The 8,223-nt window shown below is 48.0% G+C and overlaps 1 long non-coding RNA gene across 2 annotated transcripts in view; it reads left to right on the forward strand.

Moving 5' to 3' along the window:
- The window catches only part of LOC125175300 (uncharacterized), a 103,638-nt gene that overhangs the window by 79,198 nt on the left and 16,217 nt on the right, over positions 1 to 8,223 (forward strand). For both annotated transcript variants that reach the window (XR_007155746.1, XR_007155745.1), the window contains exon 3: positions 1,164 to 1,293. This is a non-coding gene — a long non-coding RNA (uncharacterized LOC125175300). The remainder of the gene's footprint in view (positions 1 to 1,163; positions 1,294 to 8,223) is intronic.

An 8,223-nucleotide genomic window follows, 5' to 3' on the forward strand; every position in this document is an offset into this window, starting at 1 on the left:
TAATGGTCACTATTTGTAAATGTGAGCTCTTTGGAAGCTATTGAGAGCCTGCGTTTTACAGATTCGCTTTTCCATTCATTTGTTAGGGCTTACTGAGTACTCACTGCACCCGGTGCTTCCACAGGGACTAAGAAGCATGCAGTGAGCAGGATAGACATGGCCCCAGCCTTCCTGGGCTCATATTCTTGTGGGAAAATCTTCAATGAAGTACTAGGAGAATGAATCCATATAAAAAAGATTTTATACCATGAGCAAGTGTGATTTATCCTAGGAATGCAAAAATAGTTCAGCACCTACAAATCAATGTAACTCTCCATTTTAATAAATTTAATGACAAAAACCACATGATCATTTTGATATTCGCAGAAAAAGCATTTGATAAAATCCAGGACTCTTTCATGATGTGAAAATAGCCAACAAACCAGGGGTAGAAGGGAACTTCCTCAACTTGATAAAGGGTACCTACAAAAACCCCACAGCCAACCTCATACTTAACAGTGAAAACCTGGATGCTTTCTCCCTAAGATCGGGGCGAAGACAAGGATATCTGCTCTTACCACTTCCATTCAACATATGTACTTGAGTTGTAGCCAGAGCAATTAGGCAAGAAAATTAAATACAAGGCATCCAGATTGGAAAGGAAGAGTAAAACTATATTTGTAGATGGCAAAGTCTCGTATACAGAAAATCCTAAGGAACCCACTAAAAAAACTATTAGGACTAATGAACAAGTTCAGCAAGGTGGCAAGACCCAAAATCAACATATAGCAATCAGTTTTATTTCTGTATGCTAACAATAAACAGCCCTAAAATAAAATCAAGAAAACAATTACATTTACAATAGTATCAAAAAGAATAAAATGCCTACAAATACACTTAACCATTGAAGTGCAAGATGTATACCTTGAAAGCTATATGCCAATGGGAACAGTTGAGAAAATGAGGACATGGGCTTGGCCAGGCCACACTACAAGGGGGGAGCGGGCAGACTCAGCAAGACCTCCCTGCATCAGCCTCGGTGATTCCTGCCAGTTTGCAGAGCCCCAGAGTTCTGTGCCCTTCTGCCTAGCTCTGCCTGCCTACAGTGCCCTATTGTCCCATTTAGGAAGGGGATCCAGGTGGCCTTGGCCATAACAGCCCTGCAATTAATGTCTGTTTTTCAGGTGGTGCAGGTGATGGGAAGTGTTACAAAGTCCAACATGGCCTTTTACTGGAAAGAGAGACAAGGGGGTCAAAACACTTTCCGGAGGCCCTGCTTCTTTTAGGCCTCGGGCACAGGCTGCACCTTGGAAGGTAAGTTATCTGTGGCCTCCTGCTTCTGGCAAGTAAAAAAAAAAATGTTTTTCTTTTGTAATCAACTTTTTATTTTAGGGCAGTTTTAAATTTATAGAGTTATTATGAAGAAAATACAAAGAATTCCTGTGTACTTGCACCCAGTTTTCTCTGTTTTTAACATCTCAGTTAGCAGGGTATGTTTGTTACAATTGATGAACCAATATTGTTACATTATCATGAACTAAAGTCATCAATTTTTCCCTGGAGTTCTTTTTCTGTTCCAGGCTCCCATATAAGATACCATAATACATTTAGTTATCATGTCTCCTGAGGCTCCTCTTGCTTGTGACCATTTAAAGTGCAAATCTTGACTTCACCATGGAGATGTAGAAAGAATCTGAGCTTTGGAGTCAGACCTTGACTCAAATCCTAGTTCTTCCCTTTTTGGCTGGGGATCTGGAGTCATTTATTTAAGCTCTCTGAGCCTTAGTGTCCTCATCTGTGAAATGGAGGCAATAATATCTAATGTACAGGTCTGTATCTTGCAAAATAATCCACGAGAACACCCACACAGTGCCTCGCACACAGTAGCAGTCAATGTAACAACATTAGGGATATGTCCACCTGCCTCCACCTTCCGTCCCATATTGCAGCCCCTCTGAAACCGTTGTCCACTTTCCCTCCATATACGTTGCACCCAGCAAGAGCGCTTTCCCTGGACACCTGTTCCCCATTGCTGCATAGACCTAACTGAAGACCTGCAATGAAAGGCAGCACCCATTTAACACCTGCTGCCTTGCAAGTACTGGGTTTTCACCAAGCCTTTTCCAATTGACCTTAGGTCTGACACGTAGGCCAGCACTTCTCGTCATGGTGACCTACTTGTCGGGAATGCACAAGGCTGTCTGCTCTCTGCCTTGAGTCAGCAGCCAGGAGCTCTGCCCGTCTCCTGCCCAAATCTGACCCCACCCCAGCCTTGCCCTCCCAAAGGCCTAGCGGTGAGGGGCCAAGCCTGCTGCTTGCTCCTTCATGGCTGTGTTGGCGGGGCCACCTGGATGCATAAGTGAACTTTGTCCCATCCATCTGTCACTCACTGTGGATGCTGTGTGTTTGTTCTAAGTAGAAACTCACTTGGAGGGGGTGTCTTAATATGTGGGGAGCATGTGCACATTTCTGGGGTTTTGTGTTTGGTGGGTGTGGGTGTGGGCCCACAGGAGTGTGTTTGTGTCTGTGTGTGTGTAAGTGTGCATGGCCACTTTAGTGTACCTGAAGGTTTATGATGGATGTTTGTGGGAAGGTGTCATATGGCCAAGCCTGTAAGTGTATTTTGAATCTGGGTGTGTGTTTGGTATGGAAATGTGTATATATGACTAGGTATACATTTACGGGTGTGAAAGTGTGTTCAACAAGAGAAAGGAATCTCTACATGTGCCACATGCCCTGGGATGAGATATAGAAACAAATCAGATGGATGGAACTTTCCCTACAGTCTTGATCCTGTTCCTACTATGAGGACACAGGAACAGGGCTCAAACCCCTCCTGGGCTAGACGCGCCTCTTCTGTTCAAAGCTGGAGGTAGATGCATTGAGATTGGCAAAAAATGTCTTTTTTAAATGGCCTGTGTCTGGTATTCTGGGTGACCCTTGTATTAGGCATTGAGAGCTGGGTCATGAAAGAAGAAGGTTCTGAAAGGAGGGAAGAAACCAGGTTCAGGGAAACTGTGTGCCCATTCAGGATCACAGTGGCTCCACGGAGGCCCTGCCTGGGCCTGAGAGGCCTTGTGGATCTCTGTGGGTTTGTGGGTCACTCGAGGCCCACCCTGGGCACGGAAGCCACCTCAGGGAGCTTCAGCTTCTGCAGAATTCAGGGAGGTTGTCCTTGGGGACACCCCTGCCGATGGATCCCCATTTCAGCCCTCCCCTTACAATGCTCCTTCACTTCCTGCCCTTGCCTATCAGTAAGGCTTCAACTAGTCAAAATCCACACTTATAAAGCTCTACTTTTTATTAACCCTTGGAATGTGCCTTCTTCAGACTCACATGTAGCATTCTCCCTTATCTTCAGATCTTTTGCTTAAACGTCACCTTCTCAATAACCACCCCTTAAAATTGCAACTCTCCTCCTAGCTCTGCCACCTTGCTTTAAACTCCTCATTTCTTCTGCCCTCCACTGCTGTCCCCCAAAGCTCTTGTCACCTTCTCACACAGTGGGCACCAACACGGTAGGAGGATGTGAACACAGACATTAAGAGCAAGCATTCAGGAACTTCTGTACTGAGGTATCTAGAAATACTATAGAACCTATAGCAATTTGCATTGCCCAGAAATCCAAATGTAGATTAGAAAAAAATAAACTGTTTTTGTGCCACAATGGGTTTAAGAACCACTGTTCTAACACAGTCTGTAAAATGTATTCTGTTTCCTGGTTGTCTTCCCCCAGCCCCTCCCCCTGCTGCCCCCCCCCCCCCCCCAACTACTGTTTGAATGCAGGTTCCAAAGGACAGAGATTCTGTTTGCTTTATGATCTCCTCAGCACCTTGAACAGTGTCTGGCACACAGTGGGTGCTTACTGGACATTTGTTGAATTAGCAAATGAAGAAGAGGTGGTCCATCAGCTGGACATGGGGTAGGAAGGTAGTGAATGTTCCCTGTCCCCATCCTAACCGGGCTGTGAGCACAGTGCTCTTGCTCTGAACCCTGGGACTCAAGTGCTATAAGGCATGCCTGGGAATAGTGTCCTGATAAAAAGTGTTCCACTCTGCCTCTACTTCTGCCCCTGGCCTGTTCCAGAGGGAGACCAGAGCTGGCAGAGCTGAGCAGGAGCAGATCTCTTGAAGGTGGAGGGAGTTTGGTTCCACCAGCCGTTCCCACGGCTGGGGCTGCCTGGGGCCCACGTGGTTGGCAGCACTGGGACCTGCCTCATGGGCCAGCCATCCTGCAGGGCCGGTTTTGGGCTCACACACCTACGGCTGCCTGCTCAGCCCCTCCTTTCCACCTTGGTCCAAGCCCTCGGGCTCAGCTTCTCCTTCTCTGACCCCAATACTCCACCCACAGAGGCCCTTTCATCCTCCCCTACCTCCAATGAATGGTGTGGGTTTGGCCGAGAAGGAGGGGAGTGGGCCCTCCAGCCAAAACATACTAAGGGGCTGCTGTCCAGGCAGTGTTCGGGGTCACTTGTGACCCTGGCACAGGGACAAGGGGTAACATCTGTATAATCAAAAAGGTCAGTTACATCTTCTCATCTGCTCCCTGACAAGCAAGCAAGCAGAGCCACAGACTAACGTCTGCTCAGTCAGCAATTCTCCCCTCTCCTCCCCCTCATGGGCCTGGGGAACATAAAGGAATTTGGGAGGGGTGGCTGCCAGGAGGAAGTGATGCTCAAGCTGGATTTTGATGGATGAGTTTTAAGTTAAACAGACCAAGAGAGGAGATGAGAGATGAGAAAGCCTTTCCAGAGAAAAGGGGTGTCATGGGCAAAAGCCTGGAGGTAAGGCAGACAACAGTGCATGCAGAGCCATTTTTCCACCATTTGCATGGCTGGGTGCACACAAGATGGTGATGGAATCAGTGCCAGAAAAGTAGACAGGACACAGTTCTTGTCCAGAATATTCTTCTAGCCAACACTTATGAGCACCCCTGTGCTTGGTTCACATGGGATATAAAGATAAAACAGATGGTAGGAACATAAAGTTGTTTGGACACACAATTTGCTTTAACCACCACCATACTGCTGTGTCTGCTGCAGTGCTGCGAACATGGTGGGCACTCAATAAACATCTGTGACAGCAAAGAATGGATGAATGAGTGAATGAATGAATGAAGCCATGGCACCTACTTATAGAGAAAGAGGATGGAGTAAAGAGGAGTCAGTCTTGGAGCAGGTGGGTGGCTCAGTCAGTTAAGTGTCTGACTTCGGGTCAGGTCACAATCTTGCTGTTTTTGAGTTCAAGCCCAGTGTCAGGCTCTGTGCTAACAGCCCAGAGCCTGGAGCCTGCTTCCAATTCTGTGTCTCCCTCTTCTCTCTGCCCCTCCCTCGCTCACTCTCTGTCTCACTCTCTCTAAAAAAATAAATAAACATTAAAAAAACTAAAAAAAAAAAAAAAAGGAGGAGTCAGTCTTGCTGAGGCAGAGAACCCAAACCTTAGAGACAAGACTCTGGGAAGGAGGGCTGTTTTTCCTTCATGTTCAATGAAATAAACTTGCTGTAGTTTTCAGGGCAAACCTCAGCTGTGGCTTGTGCAGTTAGTCATTCTCTGGTTGAGATTTTGGCATTTTTGCCACTGACGCAACATGCTGAGATGATTTCCACAGCGCATTTTGTTGAGCAAGTAAGGGCTGCAGAGGAGAGACTGGGCAGGGCCTCCTGGAGCTAGAGAAGAAACCAAATTAATGCAAGAAGAGGCAAACCTGTGTAGGGTGGTGTCCACGTAGTTGCCCAACCACCTGGAATGTGGCCCCAGGTAGGAACCTTTGGATTTGCAAGAGGCATTTATCTGAGGACAGTTTGTGACATTTGGCAGGTCAGCATCGAAAGCTGGCAGGCCCTCAGAATAGGGAATGTGTAGAAAATGTCAGGGCCACCATTGAGTGGCATGGCTCCCCAGGCACCCAGAGAGCTGACTGACAGGTGTCTCCACCCTGCCAAACTCTGGCTGGGGTCTGGAGATTGTGTGGCAGGTGAGAGCAGGGTACAGAAATGGGCCAGCCACAGCTCTGGCCCTTGGCAAGATGATTAGCCCTATTATCCAGCCTCTGTGGTGATACCTCCCTGCTGGACTCCAGGCCACCTTGTGTGGGCACCGCTGCCCCTGGGAACAGGGTTAGGTTAAGGTGGGTGCTTAGAAGCACCACTCCATCTGTCCCAGGTGGGGAAAAACTGCAGCTTCATTGATCTCTGGCCCCGAACCTCATCAGTGAGAGACAAGGTTGAGTCAGTCATGGGTGCCTTGCAGAGAATTTTTCCTTGGGGGAGACATAATGCCCGTGCCTGGATGCAGATGTACTTTGAAATCAATGGAGCTTAAGTCTTGAGATGCTTACTTGAAAAAGCCCCTTCCACGACACTGGACCTAATTTTGCATTTGCCAGTTTGCATGCATCTTCTTAAAAAGGGTTCCCAAATCACATAAGGTTCAGGTCTCACAAAACTGAACCCATCCTTGCTAGTGCTCCTTGACTCTGGAAAATATTTAGTAGCCAGTGAGTGTCTGAGGGGTCAGGGCTCACAGGCCTCCTTCCCATGTTTCTGGCCAGGACCTCCAGCCTGGCAGCCGGGGGGTAAGATGGTGGAGGGCTCTAGTGCAGAGCAGACAGTGTCCTCTCTGTGGCCCAGAGGGCTGAGCTGGAGCTGCTGAGCTGGGCCAGGTGGAAGCAGATTGTCAGCTATAGAAAGGTCAAAGTGTCATCCTGAGAAATAGGAGACGACAAGTGTGAGTGTGCCAGATCGAATAGCACTTCTAATTCCGTCCATATGGCCCACTGGTGGGGCATTTGCTGACGATCCATGTTTGACTGCTGGCTTAAAATGAATGCTGTGATATAAAATACCACAGAATTGTACACTTTAAAAGGGTGGATTTTAGGGGCGCCTGGGTGGCTCAGTCGGTTGAACGTCTGACTCTTTAAAAAAATTTTTTTAATGTTTATTTATTTGGAGCGCCTGGGTGGCTCAGTCAGTTAAGTATCTGACTTTGGCTCAGGTCATGATCTTGGGGTTCATAAGTTCAGGCCCTGCATCAGGCAAGCTTGTTGAGCCCTGCTTCGGACTCCTTGTTTGGGATTCTCTCCCTCTCCCTCTCTCTGTGCCTCATGGGGTTCTCTCTTTCTCTCCCTCTCTCTCTGCTCCTTGCTCACTTGCACCCTCTCTCTCTCTCAAAAAAAAGTTTATTTATTTTTGAGGGAGAGAGGAGAGAGAGAATCCCAAGCAGGCTCCATGCTGTCATCACAGAGCCTGACTTGGTGCTCAAACCCACAAACTGTGAGATCATGACCTGATTCAAAATCAAGAGTCAGACACTTAACCTACTGAGCCACCCAAGTGCCCCCAGAGTCTGACTCTTGATTTCAACTTAGGTCATGATCTTATGGTTCATGGGATTGAGCCCTGTGTTGGGTTCTGTGCTGACAGCTTGGAGCCTGCTTAGGATTTTCTCTCTCCCGCTCTCTCAGCTCCTCCCCTGCTCGAGTGCATGTGCTCTCTCTCTCTCTCTCTCTCTCTCTCTCTCTCTCTCTCTCTCATAATAAATAAACTTAAAAAAATAATAAAAAAATAAAGAGGTGGATTTTATGATATGTGAATTGTATCTCAAAAGAAAGAAAGAAAGAAAGAAAGAAAGAAAGAAAGAAAGAAAGACAAAGAAGGATCTGGGGAGCCTGGTGCCCCTCGTTGCCATGGTGCTTTTCTTTGATGTTGGATCCAGGCGTGGTGGATGTGTCAAGGCACTACTTGGTGCCAAGGTTTCTGGGCTGCCTCCCGAGGTGTCAGTCACACACAGCAAGGGCTGTTCAGGGACTTCGGCTGTGTCCTGGCTGCATCCTTGCTGAATACAAAACAAAATGGTGGCACTGCAAACAAGTTTCCTGACCAGCTGGGGTCCCTGGGGGCAGTGGACTGGCTTCCTCCATTTCTGGGTGACTGGGCCCCAATTTACTGCCCCTATCTTGGCACGTTTTGCCAAGCCCTCTGAGCCTGACACATGCCTGGGGCCAGGGGAAGAGTTAACGATTAACCAGGAGCTAAGAGATGGCTGAGACAGGTGGCCTTCCAGCCCTCAAGGGCAGGCAGAATGGGGCCCCTCTGAGCCACACCCTCAGCCCTGTTAGTGGAGGCACTGAGTAGGGGCAGGGCAGGCAGAGCAGAGGAACTTTCTCTGTCCTTCGAAGAGGAACCTGGCTTCCAAAAGTCCCGGCAAAGCCCCCTGTGGGACCCAGGCCCCCTCAGTGCAGGTG

This window comes from Prionailurus viverrinus, chromosome C2 (assembly GCF_022837055.1).
Source record: "Prionailurus viverrinus isolate Anna chromosome C2, UM_Priviv_1.0, whole genome shotgun sequence".
Lineage (NCBI taxonomy): Eukaryota > Metazoa > Chordata > Mammalia > Carnivora > Felidae > Prionailurus > Prionailurus viverrinus.